The following is a 22798-nucleotide window of genomic DNA, read 5'->3' as shown; positions in this document are numbered from 1 at the left end:
TTACCCTTGGGGAATGGGAGTGAGTTCTTGTAATATTCTTGCCCATTTGTAGGTTTGTTTTGAAAGCTATTACAGAGCTGCAATTCTGTAAGAATATGAAGGAGCATTAAAACTTAAGTTTCTTGAGTCTTGTGTAAGAATTTTAAGATATACATATGTTTTATTAGAGGGACCTCTCTTTGGTTGTTCTCAGCCTTCACTTTTTTGTAAAATTTTCTCCTTTTTTTTTTCCCTGCCAGAATACAGAGGACACATCTTAGATGGCATTGATTAAAAAAATAAATAAATAAATAAATCAAAGCTAGTGATTTCTCATTATAAAAGGATTCCTCTTTATATGGTTGTTGGTTAATTGCTGAGGTTTGTTTGTTTGTTTGTTTTTGTTTTTGAGACACAGTCTTGCTCTGTTGCCTAGGCTGGAACGCAGTGGCACAAACTTGGCTAACTGCAACCTCCACCTCCTGGGTTCAAGTGATTCTCCTGCCTCAGCCTCCTGAGTAGCTGGGACTACAGCCATGTGCCACCACGCCCGGCTAATTTTTGTATTTTTAGTAGAGATGGGGTTTCGCCATGTTGGCCAGGCTGGTTTTGAACTCCTGACCTCAGGTGATCCACCTGCCTTGGCCTCCCGAAGTGCTGGGATTATAGGCGTGAGCCACCATGCCCATTCTGCTGAGTCATTTTTTAAGTTTTTGTTTGGGTATGTTTCTCATTACCAACTAGATTGTTTAATATCTTTGAGCACTGGAACCTCTCTTTGTAACACAGCGTTTTTGTATTTCATGCGTATTTTGTGGGCATAGCATTTTCTGGTATTTTTCTCAGGCTTTCTTTAAAAATCCTATTTCCTCATCGCATTTCAAACGTGGATTTGCTCGTATCAAATTTTTCCAGAACACATCCAGGGTGTGAAGTTGGGTATACTTATCAGTCATTATCTCAGCAAGAATTTGTCAGTGTGTGACAGTGCTGTGTGTCAGGGATGCACCTATAGGTGCTCCACCCTTTCTGATTAAAATGAGGTCATTGGGTTGACCAGGACAGCTGTGTTCTGAAATTTTTGCCACAAACAATCACGTCAACTAAAGTAAGGATGGAGACAGTTTGTGAGATGAGCACATGTGGAAATGACTCCATACCCGAATAGGAACAGAAAGATCTGGCCTGTCACTGAGTGGGTGGGTGCTGTGGAAGGCCTCCCCACAGGGAATTTATCCCAGCAATTTGTTTATCCCAAAAAAGTTTTTAGACCTGTTAACCTAGGAACTCCCTACATGTCAATTAGAGGAGCCGTGAAAACCTCTCGCATCGGAGGGAGGGTTGGTTAGAAGTGTCAGTTCAGGGAACCGGAAATTGCTTGGCTCAGCTGACACAAAAGAGGATCTGAAGGGTGCGGGCAGAGAGCAGGCAGTTTTAGAACCAGCAGACGCATTTTCCTGCTGGGGAGTGACAAGTCAAGTGTCATTTGAAGAGTTGAAAGGTGGACTCTGTGTGGAGCAAGGGACAAGATGGGACTGCTTTGGGAGTGGCACAGACACAGAGCTAGAGTGCCCAGAAGACTACGATTAGCTGTGGAATCCCGTGGAGTAGCCCTTCCAGAGTAGCAGGGACACTGGGTCTCTGAATTTGAAAGACTCGCTGTCTTGGTTTTACCCCTCACCATACCACCTGCATCAGAAACTTCTGGGGTGCTCATTAAAAATGTAAACCATTGGGTCCCTCTGTCGCTGGCAAAACAATGTGGGGGGTGCATTTTAGGCTATCTAGGTTACCTGGAATCTCACTGAAGGCTAAGGACCACTGGGTGAATTATTCCTTAAAGAGTGGTTGCTCTGTGTGTTTGAACCTTTCAGTGATGAAGAGTGAACTCTCTTCTAAAGCGGTGATCTTTTAAGTCCGGGGTGATGCAGGCAGGAAATGTAAATAGGTGCCAAATAGAGAATGACAATCTTATGAGTAACTGAGTTAAAATCAAGTCCAAAGAAAGATTGGGATAGTTTGCTTAGGGTTGACGTCAGAAAAGCTAACAGCACATGTTCCTTGGAACCCTGTTTGGTTATAGTACCGGAGCAGCTGGATTGATGCACGAGAGCCATTCTGAGTTCCTCTGGGACACTGGAAATGGTTTCAGAGGTCAGCCTGTGGACATACTGAGCCAGCTAAGATGCCAGAGCCAGGCATAAACGTCTGGGTTTAGATGAAGCTCTCTGAAATCTAGGATAAGGAGAAGCTTTTTCTTTTTTTTTTTTATTTTCTTGTGTAATATCTGCCATATAATTTTTTAAGTAACTGCCTGGTGGGGTGGCGGTGTATGCATTTGCACATTATAGGGTGGGAGGATCTGTCTGCTTTGTTGGGGAGGCTGTGACAAAAAGGAGGGATTCCTGAGTGTATATTGAGCCCAAATACTGTGAGCGATGAGAACGAGTTTCCATTTTCTTTCTTTTTGTTGACCCTTTTCCTCACCCTCTCTGCTGTACACAGAGTGGGCAAGACCGTCATTTGCAGCAGAGACAGGAAAGGTTCCAGGGCTTGTGCCACTGCAGAAACCCCTTCCTCCCCTGAAACTGGTCAACTGTCTAATCAGAGAGGCACCCAGACCATGACGTGGCTCCTCTCCCTGCCTCTACTGCTCAGCCACCATCCCTAAAACCTGCCAGTTAATGCTACTTTTAGGAAAAAACATTTAGTGATTAAAAGCTCTTGCTAAAATGTGGAGATTTACCCAATTCTTATTCATCCCTCCTAAGGGAAGACTGCAAAACAAAACAAAAAAAATCATTAAAATAAAAAAACAAGATACTGTAATGTAATCTCACTTGCCTCAGTCTTTTCCCATTTATTAGCATCACCGCATCCCCAGCTGCTGCAGTTAATAACATTTTGAAATTTTTAACTTCTATACTGACAACCATATATAGGGCTCTTGAACAGCTAGAGGGGAAAGCAGCCAGGAAAATCAAGGGGTGGGGACAGTCTTAGAATTTGATAAACAGACAGTGAATATCCTGTGATCAAATTGGTTGAAAGCAGCAACTTATACACCATGTAGAAAACATGCTTCCCAGTTCTTCAGCTGACACCTAGCTAGGAGGAGTGGTGATGTACACAAAATAACAGTTATTTCCAGAAAGGTAGCGGCACACTGGAAGATAAGCCCAAGTTAACAAAAGGAAGTGTAACAGGAATAAATAATCATAAAATCTTGTATTTCTATGAAAATACTGAGGGAATTCTGGTATGACTAGGTATATCAAAAGACCTGGATGGTTGATGTCTTAGTTCAGGCCGCTCTAACAAAGTAGACTAGGTGGCTTATCAACAACAGAAATCTATTTGTCACAGTTCTGGAGGCTGGAAGTCTGAGATCAGGGTGCCAACATGATCGAGTTCTGGTGAGGGCTGTCTTCTGCGTGGTAGGCTGCTGACTGCTGTATTTTCCTGTGGCAGAGAGAGCCAGAGGGTTCTCTGGGGTCTGTTTATATAAGGGCACTAATCCTATTCATGAAGACTCCATCTTTATGACCTAAATCACTTTCCAAAGCCCACACTTTTTTTTTTCTTTTTTCTTTTTTTTTTTTTTTTTTAAGACGAAGTCTCACTCTGTCTCCCGGGCTGGAGTGCAGTAGCGCAATCTCAGCTCTTGGCACTGCAACCTCCACCTCCTGGGTTCAAGCAATTCTCCTGCCTCTACCTCCTGAATAGCTGAGATTACAGGCATGCGCAACTATGCCTGGCTAAGTTTTGTATTTTTAGTAGAGATGGGGTTTCACCATGGGGTTTCACCGTGTTGATCAGGCTGGTCTCAAACTCTTGACCTTGTGATCTGCCCGCCTCAGCCTCCCAAAGTGTTAGGATTACAGGCATGAGCCACTGTGCCTGGTCAAGGCCCCACCTTCTATATTATCACATTAGGGGTTAGGATTTCAACAAATGAACTTTAGGAAGACATAAACATTCAATTCAAAGTATTTGGTTTGACTATAAATCAGTATTAGCCAACAAATTAATTTAGCTGCTTAGGCCCTTAGCATAGTTTTACCTATATTAATAAAATTATGATATTTTGATTAAGAAATGAAATCATACTATGTAGACAAATAAGTTCTAGTTCAGAATTTCTCTAAGTTTGGATTTTTGAAATCAGAACACATTTTTTTGTGTGTGTAGAAACCCATTGTACCATGTTTGATAGCCAGGTTACCACAGAAACCCAGCCTTCCAATGGACGTTTAGAACCAATATTGCCAGCATCTGTTCTGAGTCTCTTGTGAGTGCAGGTTTGTCATGTGGTGCATAGATAGAGGAAGAGAGTATCTTCCTTGCATCTAATAATCTTACTGAAAAATGCAGATGGGATGATCTTTTGCATTCTCTTCTCTCTGTGAAGCTTGAGAATAATAAAAGGGAGGCGCCCTGAATGGAACACGTGCACATCTCTACATTCCCTTCCTGATGCTCTTCTCAGTTGTCCTAAGTGAGGAGCGTTTCATCACGTCACATCCTGGAAGTTTTGAGATTCTAAAGTGGGGCCCTAACCCAAATGCCTCTCTCGTTAAGAGTTTCAGATGGTAAAACAATCTCAAGTGACAAAATCCTGCAACGATGACAGTCTGGAACAGGCCAGCCTTTCCAGGGACCTTTCCTGGGGAAGTGGCTCTCCCAGCTTCACCTGCCTGTCACTTTTGAACCTGAGGGTTTTTGTTGTTGTTGTTTTAGTTAGTTTTCTCTCTCTCTTTTTTTTTTTTTTATTGCGGCTGTGCAAAGGAGCCTCCAGGCCTCCGAGTAAGACAAGGGGGATTGAGAAGCTCTTTATATGTATAGGCTGATTTTAAGATTAGAACTGGTGGTGTGTGCCCTAGGCAGAGCCCTCCTGGATATCAGGAAATAAAATTTAGAGATGGACATTGTGTTGGTCTGTTGGTGGTTCTGTAAAGAAATACCTGAGACTGGGCAGTTTACAAAGAAATAGATCTAATTGGCACATGGTTCTGCAGGCTGTATAGGAGACATGGCACCAGCATCTTCTTGGCTTCAGGTCAGGCCTCAGAGAGCTTACAGTCATGGCAGAAGACACAGTGGGAGCAGATGTGTCACATGGCAAGAGAGGGAGCAAGAGAGAGAGAGGTAAAGGCCACACACTTTTAAACAACCGGATCTCAGAGCGAGAACTCACTCATCACCAGGGGATGGTGTTAAGCCACTCATAAGGGATCTGTCCCATGATTCAAGCCCCCCACCACGTCCCACTTCCAACAGTGGGGATCACATTTCAGTGTGAGATTTGGAGGGACATATATCTAAACCATATCAGACATTGAGAAAGATGGACTCAAGTGTAGGTAGCAGTAATTGAGCACTTCTTACAGCCTGACAGTTTATTGATCAGCTTGTGTAATCTTTACAACAACACTGCGAGCTAGTATGGAATAGATGGTGTCCTCCTCCTCACTTTACAGATGAAGAGATGAGACTTGGAAGCTTTAAATGATTTGCCCAAGGTCACCTAGTTAGTGAGTGGCTATGGTGGCATCTGAACTCTGATTTCAGAATCCATCCTTTCATTCCTAATTGCTGTACTGCCTCCTTAGAAGTTGCCCCGGGCCAAATAAATTGTTTGGTTATTGTTTGTTTGGAGGTTTAGAGGAATATTATTGGGGGATATCACTAAAGATTTAAAGTTGTTTAAAAGAAGGGGAGACTACACTTGTTTTATGTTGTAGCAGTTAGAAATGTTTTAGAAATAAATTGGGACATCTGCTGTTTTCTAATGACATTTTAAATTTCTTAAATTTACCCCCACCCCAAATCTCTGTGCTATGGGTAAAATTCTGTGCCATAGAGAAAATTCTATTTTTTCATTTAAAAAATGACATTTAAAGTTTTTTTATTTTTTATTTATTTATTTTTTGAGACAGAGTCTTGCTTTGTCATGGCGTGACTTCAGCTCACTGCAAGCTCCGCCTCCCAGGTTCACACCATTCTCCTGCCTCTGCCTCCCAAGTAGCTGGGACTACAGGCGCCCGCCACCGGCGCCCAGCTAATTTTTTTGTATTTTCAGTAGGGACGGGGTTTCACCGTGTTAGCCAGGATGGTCTTGATCTCCTGACCTCGTGATCTGCCCGCCTTGGCCTCCCAAAGTGCTGGGATTACAGGCGTGAGCTACCGTCCCCGGCCTAAAGTTTTTATTTATTTACTCCATACCCAATTTCTATGCCATAAAGAAAATTCCTACTTTGGATATGAGACTGAACAAGATGACCTATCAGTTGTTTTCTGAATCTAAATATGGTTAAAGAACTCATTGGTATTACAACCTAGTGGCTGCTTCTGTGAAATAATTCTCTGTATGTGTTCTGATTACATAGCTCACTATACCGCCATAGAATGACTATAATTAACAATAATATATAGTTTCAAATAGCTGGAAGGAGGTTATTGAATGTTCCTAACACAAATAAATGATAAAGATTTGAGATGATAGATATGCTAATTACCCTGTTCTGATTACTACACATTGTATGTATTGAAACATCACTAAGTACCCCATCATTTTGTACAATTATTATTTGTCAATTTAAAAAAAATAAAATAGTCCTTTAGAGAAAGCCTCTGTAGTGGGTCAGTTTCCCCCCTCAAATTCATGTCTAACCAGAACCCTGGAATGTAACCTTATTTGGAAATAGGGTGGTTGTAATTAATTAATTACCGTTAGAATTAATTAAGGGTCTTGAGATGACCAATGACCAATGATTGGTGTCCTTTCAAGAAGAGGATAGGACACAGAGAGAAGGCCACCTGAAGATGGAGGTCGAGATTGGAATTCTGCTGCCACAAAGCAGGGAACAGCAGGAGTTGCTGCTGGAAGAGGCAAGGAAGGCTTCTTCTTCTTTTTTTTTTTTTTTTTTTTTTTTTTGAGATGGAGTTTCGCTCTGTCGCCCAGGCTGGAGTGCAGTGGCCGGATCTCAGTTCACTGCGAGCTCCGCCTCCTGGGTTTACGCCATTCTCCTGCCTCAGCCTCCCGAGTAGCTGGGACTACAGGCGCCCGCCACCTCGCCCGGCTAGTTTTTTGTATTTTTTAGTAGAGACGGGGTTTCACCGTGTTGGCCAGGATGGTCTCGATCTCCTGACCTCGTGATCCACCCGTCTCGGCCTCCCAAAGTGCTGGGATTACAGGCTTGAGCCACCGCGCCCGGCCGGAAGGCTTCTTCTTTACAGCTTTCAGGGGGAATGTTGACCTGCTAACACCCTAATTGCAGATTTCTGTTTTCCTGAACTGGGAGAGAATGCATTTCTGTTATTTTAATCAACCCAGTTCATGATAATTTGTTACAGGATCCCTTGGAAACTAACAGCCACTTTCCACTCTCTCCATTGATATTTCATGTTAAATTTTGGAATAGGTTCATGTCCATGTACAGTGTTGTGGTTACTGTATAAATTGTACATTTTACATTTCCTGACAGGAGCCAATCACATTTAAATTGTATTCAGATAGCTCTATTTGTGAACTGAATGTTTTAAAGAAATGAAATGCATTTTAAGGAGTAGCTTTTTAAAAAAAAATTAAGTAAACCTATTAGTGTTGTGGGGTGGGAGTGTTGTGATTCTTCTGAAAGAATTTTATCAGACCACCCAGATGATTCTATTAACAAGTTAGTCCTCTAATGAACTCTCTCACACTTCTCTAAGGTTAAAAATCAATTAGAAGGATTGGAGTGAAGGTGTCATTTTTCAGTTGAAAGTCTAATAAAGCAAATCTTGGAAAGAATGAATAACAACTGCCTGACCAGATGTGGCCATTACCAAAGGCAGGAGGATCCCAAAGTGATTACATCTTCTTGAAGGTTTATAGTAATTCTGATTAATCTGTTTTGAAAAGACAGATACCCATATACCCCATGTATGCAAAGGTAATAAGATTAAGATTATTAGGACTCAAATTTTTTCTGAATTACAATTCTTACGATCAATCATAATTTGTCTAGTGTTCCTGGTGTTTTGAAATCTAAACTAGGAATTTTAAAAGTCCACCTGTCATAGAGTTGGGAAATTGTTCTGGAGATGCTTTAGTCTGGAGAGATAATAAATTTCAAGTGAAAGATTCTGTTTCAGTGAGGAAAATGATAAATGATTAACGCATTTCTCCCCAGATGTCAAACTACTTTCTAAGATACTTAGGTTCCACCACCATCTAGCTCTTGCTAACTTCACCCACCTCCTTATACCCTGGAGGTGTTCAACATACAACATTTTAATCACTAAAGCAGCTTCACGGTTTCTAACGTAATGTTAATCTACGTTCCTTCACCAAACACATAAAGCTCTTAGCCCAGGTTCTAAGACATAGGGTGGGATTACTAGGCAGGGCCTGGTCCCTTGTCCTCCAGGGGTTGACAGGCTGGTGGGAGAGATTTGTTCTTTAATTCAAATGTAGAAACACCATGTTAGAAAGTACTGACCTTTTGTTGAGTTGAAATATCATATATATTGAGATCTAAAGGAAAGCAGGTTTCCTGAATGTTTTCTAGCAATAATCCTTCACAGTAATGCTGTGCTGTTGGTATTAGAGGAAGGAAGGAAGGATGTGTCACTCAGTTGTACTGTTTTGCAACCAGTTTCTTGAGCCAAACCTTTTGGTTATGTTTTATTGGAAGATGTTTAGTAACCAAGACATAGATATACCATTCGTAGCAAAGGTTGGTTTTTCTAAAAGCCTCAGAGTAGTTGTCTATCAAACAAAGCCCCCAGTATGGTGAAACTCAGTGGCATATGCCTCCTTCACTCCCATTTTCTCTTCCACTCAGCTCCTGAAGAGGTTGTGGGCTGATCTTTCACAACCTGACTGCTACCTCCTCAGTGACCTTGGGGAAATCCCTTAACTTTTCTGTTCTCTTATCTGTAAACTGAATGAAAGAATGCATTTAGCCTGATGGCAGAAACAGAGTAAATGCTCAATAATGTTAGCAATTAGTATTATGCGTAACACTTACTTCTCTGGGGAAAAAGTATTTTCCAGAAATTGTCATGCTTTGGGTTATTCCTCTTTAGTTTTGCTTATTAAACTATTTTAAGGACTGCCTAGGTTATTTTAATAGTAACAAAAGATGAAATATAGATTCAACTAAAATGTGTAAAAAGAGAGCTGTTCCTGTCTGCCCTATCCTCTGGGAAGGGGTCCACCATAGTGTCTCCATGTTTGGGCTCTAGTCTGTTTTTCCCTTTCCTGTTCTGGAAAGCCCACTGGCAGCTTTGGCTTAGGTGGGGGTGAGCAGAGAGCTGCTCCCCGTCACTGGTCATTGAGTGTGAGGCTCCTGAAGCCAGTTTCCACTTAGGCATCATTTTCTTCCACCTATTAAGGGAAAAACATTGTTCCCAGTGTATTATCTATTTCTAGGATAACTGCTATCCAGGATTTGCATATGAGCTATTATTGTAAGGGAAGATTGAATTTTGCAGTTAGGGAGAACAGAGATGAAGTTAGTTAGAGTCTATAAGGCAGACCAAGTTTCTACATGTATTCCTGGGGAAAATAGAGTGAGATAACCTCTCCAGGATTTTATGGATAAGTTCTCACTGCAATTTTACAATTTATATATTAATTAAAAAAAAATCCAGGCAGGATTAAACTGTCCTTCAGATTTTTATCTTCATTTAATTTGCTTTGTGATGGAAGTTCTTCTAAAGGTAGGATGATGTTTTAATTTGAGCAATTTTTATGTAACTGGAGCAAGTACTGGGTTGCGGGGAAGAGCAGAGTGACTGCCACCGTTCCCTGCCACGAGGGTGTGGGTGGACTTCCGCAGCTTCCTGGCCGCAGTGGAGAAAAGGAAGCTTGTCTATTCCTTCCTAAATTGTTTTCCATACTAGAAGTTATCATGCTTGGTTCTGATCTTTACCAAAAACAAAACAACAACAACAACAATAAAAAACCACCATTTCTCTTAATGCATTCTTTTTGCTCCTCTATGAGATTTAAACTGTTAGATCCAAAGACTTGAATTTTAGGAATATGTGAAGTTGTCCTTTTAAATAAATAGAAATTTTAAAACCATTTGTGTATCCTCTTCCTGCATTTTTTCTTTTTTAGCAAAATGATTTGATATCGTATGGGGTGTTCTGAAGTTCCCATGCTACTGCCTTTTTCTGTTTACTTACTTTGAGGTCCTGGTGTAGCTGCAGGCCACACCTAGAATGCTGTTCCTGTCTGCCCTATCCTCTGGGAAGGGGTCCACCATAGTGTTTCTCCATGTTTGGGCTCTAGTCTGTTTTTCCCTTTCCTGTTCTGGAAAGCCCACTGGCAGCTTTGGCTTAGGTGGGGGTGAGCAGAGAGCTGCTCCCCGTCACTGGTCATTGAGTGTGAGGCTCCTGAAGCCAGTTTCCACTTAGGCATCATTTTCTTCATAAATGTGTTTCTCTGTGGTGAGTGAGGAGAGATGGTGTCATTTTCTTATTTTGTACATTTAGAAGGGCTGAGATTTACAAAATTCATTTTGGGTACTCGTCACTAATTAGTTTAATCTGGGATAAAAATGGACACTGAAAGATTGCATGTTTGATCATGCACAGCAAAGAGAAAAGATTTATAATGAAACTAAATATCATGAAAGAAGAGAAGGATCAGAAAACTCAAGTGTAGGAACTGAGTCCTGTGTTGCCCACTGATCTCCACACCCAGCCCCCAAATACACAGAGATCCTGGGTCTCTGTTCTAGAGGGCAGAACTTTATGTTGTTCAAGGTTCTTTGGAAAAAAAATTCCCTTTGACATTTGCAATAACTAGCAATGTGCACATTTTGGTAAAAGAGATGAAATGATGCTTTATGATTAACTTTAGCAACAGAAAAATAAAAAGGTGTAGAGAAAGACTAATATCTTCACTTTTTTTCTTGTTGAGCAATAACTTCCTACTCCAAATAGAATATTGTGAAATAATTTTAAAACGAAAAGAAAAAATGTTGCATCTGGTTTCTGTAAATATTGAAAGTGTTTCCCAGATCCTGCTTACCACAGAATGACGTTCTACTTCAATTTATCTGCTTCAGAAGAGATGAGGAGAGGAATGAGGCTTGCCAGCATTTGGTTTGGTTAGCTCCCAGGGCACCTACGTATTCCAAGGTTGATACCATTGCCACTAAAATGATTAGACAATAGTGCATGGGCTGACTCCATAAAAGACAGGAAAGTCTCAGGGCTGCTGTTAGCAGTACTCAGTCCAAATATACAGTATCATTAAATAGAAATTTCACCTGAAAGAAACCTTGTCCCTGTAAAAATGGGAAAATGCTTAGGTCAAATTAGAAACAGCCCTTCAGAGTATAATGGTGGGCTGCTGGAAGCAAGGTTCACATTAACTTTTTTTTTTTTTTTTAAGACAGGGTCTTCCTCTATTCCCCCCCAGGCTGGGGTGCAATGGTGCAATCTCTGATCACTGCAACCTCTGCCAGCTGGGCTCAAGTGATCCTCCAGCCTCAGCCACCAGAGTGGCTGGGACTACAGGCATACACCACCATGCCCAGCTAATTTTTGTGTTTTTGTAGAGAAAGGGTTTCGCCATGTTGCCCACACTGGTCTCAAACTCCTGATCTCAAGCAGTCTACCCATCTCTGCCTCCCAAAGTGCTGAGATTACAGGCATGAGCCACCACATCCGGCCCACATTAACTGTTTGAGTTCTGTAGGAAAACCAGTTTGTTTTAGAGAATTTATTTGAGTATATGCTTTGTGAAGCTTTAGGAAAAAAAGCAAACACTGGGGAGTTCACAGAAGAAAACAATCTTACAAATCTCTCCATTTCATTTTAAAGAAACAGAGTTTGAAGTAACTTGTTTTAAGTGTATGAATTTGTGACATATATAGGGAGACTTGACCATGGGTAGACAATTCTAGTGATTCTTTAAGGGTTCCTAATTCAAGCCGGTTAAATTGGTAGTTGACTCTGAGTGTACTCTTATGACAGAAAAGCATCAAAGTGCTTTTTTTTTCTTTTTTCTTTCTTTTTTTTTTTTTGAGATAGAGTCTTACTTTGGTGCCCAGACTGAAGAGCAGAACAGTGGCATGATCTCGGCTGACTGCATCCTTGACCTCCTGGCTCAAGTGATCGTCCCCAACTGCTGGGGAAGTCAGCTTCCCCATTAGTTGGACACAGGTGTGAACCACCACGCCCAGCTAATTTTTTTTTCTTTTTTTGTATAAATGGGATTTTGCTATGCTGCCCAGGCTGATCTCAAATTCCTGGGCTCAAGTGATCCACCTACCTTGGCCTCCCAAAGTGTTGGGATTACAGGCGTGAGCCACTGCGTCCAGTCTCCAAACTGCTTTAATTAACCTGTTTGATTTTTCTATCTTCTTGTAGATGGTACAAATAATGATCATTTATGCTACTCAAAATTCTTAATATAAATAAATACAAAATATAAATGAGTGGCATTCACAAGCATTTTTTGGGGAGATTTAAATTATCAATTTCATTGGTGTGTTTCCTTTTTTTTTTTTTTTTAAAGCAAGCAACTAGATGTCTAGCATAGACCTGGACATCTAAGTAAGTGATCTAGAAGTTGACAGTGGATAAAATCATCTGAGGTATAGAAAAGGCTGCACAAAATAATTTTTCTCTGCTGTCTTAACAGGTCCAGCATATCAGTTTTACTCAGTTTTTAAAAACTCATTAAGAAAATTTGGCCTGTACCATCGTCTTTGCTGCAATCCTGGTAACAAACGAGGACTGGTGCTTTATGACAGCCGTGTGGGGACTGGAAGCCCCGTTCTCCCTCTGATTAGCTGTATGGCCTTGGATATGTAGTTTGACTTCTCCTGGCCTCAGGTTTCTTGAAAAGTGAGGGTTTGCATTATATCAGTGTTTCTCAGCATTTTCAAAGCCAAGCTCCGTTTGCTAAAAATTCAAGTATACCCCCACCTATACTTCCCATCCTGCCATCTCCCAAGATTTCCTTATACTTGCAGTGGATAATTATTGGCTCTTATGATCCCTCATACCCCTCCCAGCTCTACTATTTTGTTACTCTGAGCAGATAATGGGTTTGAAATCAGTGGAACAAAGGTTTTTATCTCATTTTGTGAATAGATGCAGCTTGCTTCTCCTTAAAGCTGGAAGGGGGCCCTTCCCAAATTCATCCACACAGACCAGGAGTCCTGCCTTGTGCAAGGGCAAAATCTGGAAGCTTCTGTTAGAAATGCAGAAACTTGACCGCACCCCAAATGGCTGAGTTGAAATCTGCATTTTAACAGCGCAGGCACTTCATGTGCACATCAGTTTGAGAAACGCTGCCGACCACTGTTTTTTAACCTGTAGGTGGCAATATTAGTGGGAAGTGTCAGTTCAGTGGGTTACAACCAGCATTTATTTCTTTTACCGAAATATACTAGAAAAGATAACATTAGGGTACATTGCATTTGGTAAAGGAAAATGTTGTTTCACAAAACTTACGTTTCAGTTTTATATGTCTGTGCCTATTTATGTATACAGGATGGAGAGGTCAGGCAAAAAGTTAATTTCTGAGGTGGATGTTGGACGAAAATGTTAAAAAACCCAGCAAGCCCCAGTCTCAGGCAGTATAGCTTAGAGACAGCCATCCGTTCCCCTCTGTCTTTATTCACACACACAAGCATGACTGTTTACACACACACACATGACACAGAAATACGCAGATTGACCAGGCTCATGCCTGTAATCTCAGCCCTTTGAGAGGCTGAGGCAGAAGGATCTCTTGAAGCTGGATTCAAGAGCAGCCTGGGCAACACGGGCGATAAAGTGAGATCCAGTCTCTAGAAAGAAAGTTTTGTTTTGTTTTGTTTTGATTAGCCAGATGCGATGGCATGCTCCTATTGTCCTAGCTATGTGGGAGGCTGTGGCAGGAGGATCACTTGAGCCCAGGAGTTCGAGGGTGTGGTCAGCCATGATTGCACTACTGCATTCCAGCCCCTGAGGCACAGCGAGACTCTCTCTTAAAAAAATTTTAAAAATTAAAAAATAAAAAAAAGAAATACATAGACTGATATATAATTGAAGAACTGTTCTAGTATCACTCACTTTCTCTAATTATTCATATCAGATGTAAGCTACTAGATTTTACCATGAGAAAGAAACAAAAGTAGACATTAATTGTTGAATTATATTCCAAAAATTTTCTCAGTGATGTTTATATACAAAATTACAACACTGTCAGATAAGATTTTATGTTTCTAAGTTATTACTATGGGGAGATTGCAAATACTTGTTCAGTTTCCTGTAAGTACAGATAATGTTTTTTTCTCTGGGGGCTAAATTGTGAAACCCATAGTACTGCAAGGTCATTCACATGTCCCTCTGGATCTAAGAATAAATAAATAAGTTGGTTTTGTGGGAGTATTTTTTTGTAAGCTTACTCATATAAGTTTTCTAACTTAATATTTAATCACTTTATAATACTTTCAGTAAGTTTGTTTAATGTGGAGAAAGTATGTTTTAGAATGGGTATTTTTCCACCCTGAGGACTTTACAATCTCAGCGATAATTCATTACTTACAAGAAATAGTAAGATACAGACTGTACTGTAGATAGACTTTAAAAAACAGCTGAGAGGAAGTTGTCAGCCCTGGAATCCTAACTCTACTGGGGTGAGGCAGGAAATGCATTGCAGAGGTATTCTGAACTGTCATGATAAAAGTAATGTTTCACTTCCCCTAGGAAGTTTTCTTTCTTTTTTATTTTTATTTTTTTTCCATTTATTTTGAGTAAAAAGTAAAGGAAGAGTTTGCTCTTGTCCCCTTCTCAAGGCTCTGTGTTGAGGAAGAAAACTGGCATGGATCTGGAAATTGAAGAAGGAGGAAAACACTGCACACCTGCTTTCAGAATTCAGAAGAAGAATGAATTTTGCACCTGAAGTTGGGTGGGATTTTGTGTTCACTGCGTTCTAATTGTTGTTTGTTTGGGCTGTAATTTATTTATTGTTTTGAATTTTCTTTTAAAGTGGTTTTGGAGCTGTTACAGAGTCCTTTTATATAGAAGAGATTGAATAGAATGTGAAATGTAACTCTTTATACGAATAAGATGGCAGGCTACTAAGTAACATGCAGTCTCAATAGATCTTAAGTTATTATGTTTATTTCAGCTGTAATATTGTTTCTACCTTAAGGATACTCTGGTTTCGGGAGCTCTTAAGATTGTTTTTTGTTTTACATTTGTTTCTTTAGGCTTCAGTTGTTGTTTTAGGATAGCTTACATATTTAGAATATTTTCTTAGAATCACTTATGACTAAGTCAGGAATCCATGCTGGCCTAAGGGGTGTAGGAAAATGGTGCTGCAGTGTGATGTCTGTTGGTCTTAAGTTGCACAATGTCACAGAACTTGGCCTTGGAGTCTGCCAGTTTAAGAAACTCTTGCTCCATTTCTCTGACTATTTGGCAGACAGATGAGAGTACTAAAGGACCTGACTGGGTTCTGTCTTGACATGTCTTAGCTGGAGATGGCACTGTCCAGCACTATCCAGAATTATAGAGAATTTTGAAGCTGCAGGGAAGCTTAGAAATCATCCAGTCTAACATGCTTATTTCACATGTGAAGACCTGAGCCTTCCAGCGATAATACTCATTCCTGCTCCTGGCCAACGCAGAACATGAATCTGGATATTCTAACTTTTCTGGTCAGTTTTTTTTTTTCCCCCTGAGATGGAGTTTCACTCTTGTTGCCCATGCTGCAGTACAATGGTGCAATCTCAGCTCACTGCAACCTCTGCCTCCCGGGTTTAGATGATTTTCCTGCCTTAGCCTCCCCCACCACCACACCTGGCTAATTTCTGCATTTTTAGTAGAGACATGGTTTCACCATATTGGTCAGGCTGGTCTCGAACTCCTGACCTCAGGTGATCCACCTGCCCTGGCCTCCCAAAGTGCTGGGATTACAGGCGTGAGCCACCACGCCCAGCCAATTTTTTTTTTTTTTTGTTTAATTATTACTATAAACATTATTTTCATGGAAAGAAGGGAAGAGATTTTCTAGTTTTGCATTCTCCAGAAGCCATCCTCTTCGTTTACTGTGTTTAAATTCTTTTCTACGTGTGAGACTCTGGTAACCTGTGACATCATGTCCACATTCCACCTTGCTTTTCAGGTTCTTCCTACTACCTTTGTAGTACCACCACACTCCCACCTCAACATCAACTTGGGGGAACTTCCTCTGAAGCAACCAGGTTGGGTAATTCTCTGGCTTGTGTGAAGAATGATCTTTCCAGTCTATGTCTTTGTTGGTCACTCCTCTCCTTACTCTACCCACCTTTCTTTCAGATTTGCCATTCCTTTTATTGTTTTTTGTTTGTTTTGTTTTTTTGTTTTTTTTTTTTTTCCTTTTTTTGAGACAAGGTCTCTCTCTGTTACCCAGGCTGGAGTGCAGTGGCACGATCACAGTTCCCTGCAGCCTTGACCTGGGCTCAAGTGATCCTCTTGTCTCAGCCTTTTCAGTAGCTGGGACTACAGGTGTGCACCACCAAATTTTTTTTGTAGAGTCGGGGTCCTGCTATGTTATTCAGATTGGACTCAACCCCTTGGGCTCAAGTGATCCTCCCATCTTGGCCTCCCAAAGTGCTGGGATTACAGACATGAGCCACCACCCCTTTTATTCTTAATGACATGTCATTAATATTCAGCTCACTCAGCCATCCACCCCCTCTGTGAAGCCTTCCTCAACCTTTTTGTCCCCTGCATTTTCATCCTCCCTCCTCCCTGATCTTCCCTTAGTTGGACTCTATTTTTAGAAACCATACTGTACTACACCATTGTAAGCAATGCAATTAAGGGTAGCTAAGGCTAGGAACCCACTGTTAAAAGCTTTTCCTTTCTGATGAATGCATTCTCTGGTAAGGAAATTTTGAAACCTTGCCTTAGGCCCCTTACTTTCTCTTTTGTTTTCTGGTGATTAATTTAAAATGTCTTCAGTCTGGTATCTTCGTATTCACACACCTGTACCCCTTATAAATGCTGTTAGAAAAACTAGAAGGAACAAATTGCACAAGAACTCTTGTGTTTCCTGGCCTAGAGTTCTCAGTGGGCAACTTGGCGAGTCACTGGAGTTCTTAGAAGAACTTTTGGAGGAAATAGAACAATTGGGCTGATTAGCATGCAGGAGCACAGAACTAGCCCTTAAAAGACAGAATGATAAGGAGTCTAGTGTCTTGATGGGATCTGGAAGGAAATCTCAGTCAGTCATGTTGTATTCAACAACGCAAGTCTTAACTTTAATTCTTTTATCTGAAGCATAAGAAAATGATGCTTTATTCATGAACTTAGGTGAAGAGATTTCTATGTGGAGATTGCAGTTTTACATGCAAGGAGCAACTTTGATGGGTATCTTGGAGAATTAATTATGAAGCCTATTGGAAATTTTTATTTTTATGTTTTATTGGAATAGTGAAGGTAACATGGGACCCTCTCCTTTGACAGGCTTAATCCAACCAAAAAAAAAAAAAATTAATACCCTATTGTTCAGTTTCACAGTCTTGAGAAGCTGCAAAGTTTTTTTCCAAACAAGGAACAGTGAAGATATGAGAACCAGTTTCATTAACTAATTAGCTGTGTGATTTTAAGCTTTGATATCCTTGTTATCAAATGGGATTGATTATTTCCCTAAGTCACTGGCTGTGTAAAGGGGCATTACTGTTCTTCATTAATTTAGTTGCTATGTGTTTTTTAACATCCTGGTCTCAGGCATTCCTTCCCTGACATATCCACAGGAACAACTGATTCCTGGCCAGTTTCTCACCTCTCTCCAGTTCACTTCCCATGTTTAGTTTTGTTTTTCCAGTTCCCTGTGCCAGAACTTCTCTTTCCAGCCACCATTCCCAGCCCTCTCTCAGTCACTCATATGGCCAAAAACAAGCAAAGAAAATATTCTGACTGTGGTGATACCTGGCCCATGTCGGTGTCCCCCTCATTCCTGTTTGATAATTTATTTAAACTGTTAAATTCCTTTTACATCTTGAAAGCATACGGAGAGGAACCGGTGTATGGAAATGAGTGTAGCAGACAGTGTCTTCACGTAGTACTCAGTTCATTTCAGGCGTGATCTTATACTGTTTGTCCCTGTGAAAATGATAATGTTCAGTAAACTTCTGTCTGCTTTCAGGAGCAACTGTGGTGATTATTTTGCTTCTAGATGAAGGAAATAGTTGCTGTATTGAAGCAACGTGCTGTTTGGGATGGTGGTGGTGGTCGTGGTGGTGGTGGTAGTGGGTGTCGGGGCAACAGGGGTGGGAATGATAACCTTCTTGAACTATAAGGATGAAAACTTTAAAAAACACTTGAAGAAAATTGAAGGGCAGGTCCTAGCTTTCCTTTCCCTTCAGAATGTACTAGAATTCTTAGAGAAGTGGCTAAATAAGGTGGGGGTGGGAAGAGGAGGACAGCTTCAGCTATAAGATTGGTCAGAGCACTGTTCTTTAGCCTATTAGTAATAGGAAGGAAATGAGACAATAGAATTTTAAATGACAAGTTTTTGTTTCAAAATTATCTTTGCTGCATAGAAATCTACAACAATGTACATGATTACTAATGTATTTTAGTTCACATGTCATTAATTTTGTAAATGACCTTTAGATTTGTATTTATAGAGGACAGACTACTTCTCTTTTCTCTATAGGGGGTGGTGTGATAGAGCAGGAGATAGTATTACCCTGTGTTTAGTTGCCCTGTGCCTATTGTTGATCCTTTTAGTATAGGAGGCCCAGTGGGACTTCTGGCTGGACTGAGGCATCAGTGTTGTCCGTGCAGGAAGTGCTCCCTGATTGCTATCCAGAGAGGAAGTCCTCCTTGAGTGCTGCCCACACAGGACATGCTCTCTGAGTGCTGTCCATACAGGAAGTTGTCTCCGAGTGCTGATGAACGCTCTTACTGATGGTGCCAAACCACTCCTGCAGGAAAGGCTGAGGGTCTGCTAATATAACCATCCCGTTTATTCATGAGTGACTTTGCTTTCTATCCATTTTGGCATGCGAATTAAGCCCATATAAATATTATCAAGAAAATGGAATTAGCTTGTTTTCTTTGCCCTTGGAGATACAAGAATGTAGTTTGTTTACCTGACCTGATAACAGGAAAAATTAGGCTAGAGAAGGCTGAGAGACTACTAGGCTCTTTTGGGATGGGTGGGCACTTAGCATGCTTATCCAGCCACCAGGCCCCCTAATTAGATTGAATGTGTGTAAATAGTTGCAAGCTTCATCCATAGAGGGTCTTTTCAGGTTCCAAGGTATCTTCCAGGTTTTGAGAGGCAAAATGTAAAAGGACTACCAGTGATGAAAATGGAACTGGGTAAAATACTGTCCCTTTTTATCCCTTTGTAAGCTTTTTAAAAATTTGTTTAAGTTTATCATTTGTGCTGCCAAGACACATAATCTGACGGCAAAGTGTAATTGCTTTAAATTTATCAGAGTTCTGAAGCTGTAGTGAAAGACTTGTCAGTATTTGCATTTTAATCTATGAATGAAGGTTTAATTTTTCACTGTTTTAAGTCATGTCATCCTGAAATGTTGAGTCTAATGTTTAGCACTAATATGCTGAAGCTTTCAAAAGTTGTTTGTAGAATTTATTCTTTAATGAAAAGATTTTATAAAGTAGAATTTTAAAACCGATTTTTTAAGAGCTAATCTTTGTTTTTTTAACACTATGAGACTGTGTGTTCATTAAGTCAACTTAAAGGCACTTTTACTTTCTTAAAAAACATCTGCCAATGGTATTAAATATCACATTTCAGAGAAGTTTGAATTTGGTAATTAGCAAAAATTATGGGCACAGAAAATGGAAGAATACAAATAGAGCATTCAGGATATAGAAAGTGTTTTGGGGTCCCACATAGAGTACTGTTTGAAGGCTCTGCTCTGGCTTTGTTTTCTAGCAGATCTGCGTTCAAATTCTAGCTCTGCCACCTTCTAAATGTGTGCCCTTGGCACATTCCTAACCTTTCTTGAGACTCGGTTTCCTAATCTGCACAATGGGAGGACAATAACCTACCTGCCAGTCTGATTGAATTGAGTACGGTAATGTATGTAAAGTACTCAGCAGAGTCTGTATCTGTAGTAGAGATGGGGTTTCACCGTGTTGGCCAGGCTGGTCTCAAACTCCTGGCCCCGTGATCCACCTGCCTTGGCCTCCCAAAGTGCTGAGTTTACAGGCGTGAGCCACTGCGCCCAGCCCAGTTTCAGTGACTTCTAAAAACGTAGTCTTTGGTTTAAAATTTTCTGCACTAGAAAATTAAAAATTGACAACCTAGAATAATTCAATGCTTCTCTCTTTCAGTTTTCTTTTCTGTCTTCAGTTAGCCCCAAGAAAGAATTGATTTGGAAATAAAATTTGAATTTGAACTTTGTTCTGTATAGGATTCACCAGAGGCTAGTAGTCCTCATTGGGTACATTTAGGAACCCTCTTCTTCTGCCTGGGATCAGATGCTGGGAGATTTCATTCCCTCACAGGGCAAACTTAACTGGGGAAGCAGGGAGGCACAGGCTGTATCTGCTTCCCACAGTGGGAAAATAACTACTGCAGTAAATAGGGATGCCCATCAAATTATATTAAAACAGCTATGTAAATTCAGACATGTAAATCATAGTTGTATTTCTGCCAAAAAATGAATATATAAATTAAAAAACCTACTTTCATGTCTAAATAATCTCCAAATAAGTCATACATCGAAATGTTTCTTTAATTGTACAGGTGCATGCCCGCCAGTCCCTTTCCACTTCTGGCAAAATCAAAGGTTCGAGTGAATGCAGCCTTGGAATGCAGTCTTTAAAATGCCCGATGGTTCATTTACTTCGTGTTGATGTAATCCCACTAAGAGGTAGGGGCGGGGCCTGATCCACAGCTTCTTGCTGCCTTCTCCAAGTCTCATCCCAGATGTATTTCATCGCTCAATGACTGCATTAAACATACTGGGTCCTACTGTGGAAACAGTGTTGCTTGTGTCAGGGATGGTTTCTGAGACACTAATCAAGGGAGGTTGAAGGGAAAATTCAGTCCTGCCTAGTTTTAATAGCTACAAGTTATCTGTGTCAATCAAAGGCTTGGGACAGGAGGCAGGTGTGTGGGCTACTTTCCAGCACCTCTGTTCTCACTGATGTGAAAAATAGAGTAGGGCTGGATGGCAGGTACCAACTCAGTGGCTTCAGAGAAGGAGCACAGGCTTTGTGGGGCATGGCCAGTTCTCTGAGGTGCCACCTGTGGCAGAGCAAGTGTCAGAGTTTGGTCTTAGTTTTATATCTAGAAAGTAGTTAGCTCCTAGAGAAAAACCAGAGGTTTGGGAAAAGGATATGAGTTCAGCTGCTCATTAAGGGCATGAATCAAATAGATTTGGTAGGACGTGATCTCAGGCTGCATTTATTTTGGGATTAAGCAGTACTGATGTTCCCAGTTCAAGTTCGGCCTTCAGTGAATAGCATTTCTGCGTTAACTATTATTGACCCTTTGCTGCTCTCTTTCTAAAAGAGCATCTCTTTAAATAAAGTGGTGTTTGGACTCAGATGATATCTTAGCAAGAACCTGGGCAGTGGAAGGAAGAATCTGAAAGATACAGGATCAGAAGAAATGGTTAACATATCTAAATTAATGGGGCCAGACACGATGATTCATGCCTGTAATCCCAGCACTTTGGGAAACCAAGGTGAGCGGATCACCTGAGGTCTGGAGTTCAAGACCAGCCAGGTCAACATGGTGAAACCCCGTCTCTACTAAAAATACAAAAATTAGCCAGGCATGGTGCTGTGTGTCTGTAATCCCAGCTACTTGGGAAGCTGAGGCAAGAGAATCGCTGGAACCCAGGAGGCAGTTCTGGTGAGCCGAGATCGCGCCATTGCGCTCCAGCCTGGGTGACAGAGTGAGACTCCATCTCAAAAAAATAAAAATAAAAATAAATTAATGAGATCCCCATGTGTTGGGATATTATTGAATTAGGATGACCATGGCAGAAGCTGGGTACAAAACTAGGAATCTATAGTGGGCAACGGAGGTTGCTGATGAGGTAAATGAGGGTATGCTTATTGCAAGGGATCTGCTTCTCCAACCTTCCACTGTGGGATTTGATTTGTCTTCTATAGACATGCCTGACTTTTCTTGATTGTACTGGTAAAAACCAAGCCATGGGATTTGAACCTTTTGACTATCTAATGACTATTTAATTTTGGATATTCAAACTGTTCATGAGTGATGTCTTTGAGTTAGTACAGTATATTTATTATTTAGAAAATGTGAGGTGAGAAAACATCCCTGTCCTGGTGTGAAATTGCCGCGCATTTGCTGTGAGGACACTTGGGGTTGTGTGCCCTTTTGTCTTAAGCTGAGCCATTTAACTTCCTCAAAGTCATGTGTGTGGCACTGGGTCAGAGAACTGTTGGTTCTTTCTTTCGGTGCACAGAGAATTATCTGGTGTGAGTACAATTTCAGACATTCTTCTTAGGTGGCTGCCGACTGTAAAACCACACTGAGTCCTTTGGTAGCAGGCTTTACAAGAATTGTGGTGGGTGCTGCAAGCTGGGAAGGTTTCCAGCTTGGACACTGTTCTCACAGGGGTTAAATTTCACAAGGTTAACCAGAGCAAAAGGCAGCCTGCCTGGGAATCTTACCCAGATGTCTCAATGAAGTTGTGTGCCTGTCTTAGAACTAGGTGAGATTGTCCTTATTGGAAGATCTGGATTAAACTCTTTCTTATACTTGAGGAGTAATTTTTTTTTTGAAGAGTCATCCTAATAAAATTATAAGCAACTTTCAATCAAACGTTCTTCAGAATTTGAAAACCTTTTCAAAGTCTAGTGATTTCTA

General features: G+C 40.8%; 1 protein-coding gene across 1 annotated transcript in view; it reads left to right on the top strand.

The window, feature by feature from the left end:
* RBMS1 (RNA binding motif single stranded interacting protein 1) overlaps nucleotides 1–22798 on the top strand; it is a 219945-nt gene that overhangs the window by 100695 nt on the left and 96452 nt on the right. The window lies entirely within an intron of this gene.

The sequence above is a fragment of the Rhinopithecus bieti genome, unplaced genomic scaffold (assembly GCF_001698545.2).
Source record: "Rhinopithecus bieti isolate Rb0 unplaced genomic scaffold, ASM169854v2 scaffold_4600, whole genome shotgun sequence".
Lineage (NCBI taxonomy): Eukaryota > Metazoa > Chordata > Mammalia > Primates > Cercopithecidae > Rhinopithecus > Rhinopithecus bieti.
This window is presented reverse-complemented; position numbering and strand designations above follow the sequence as displayed.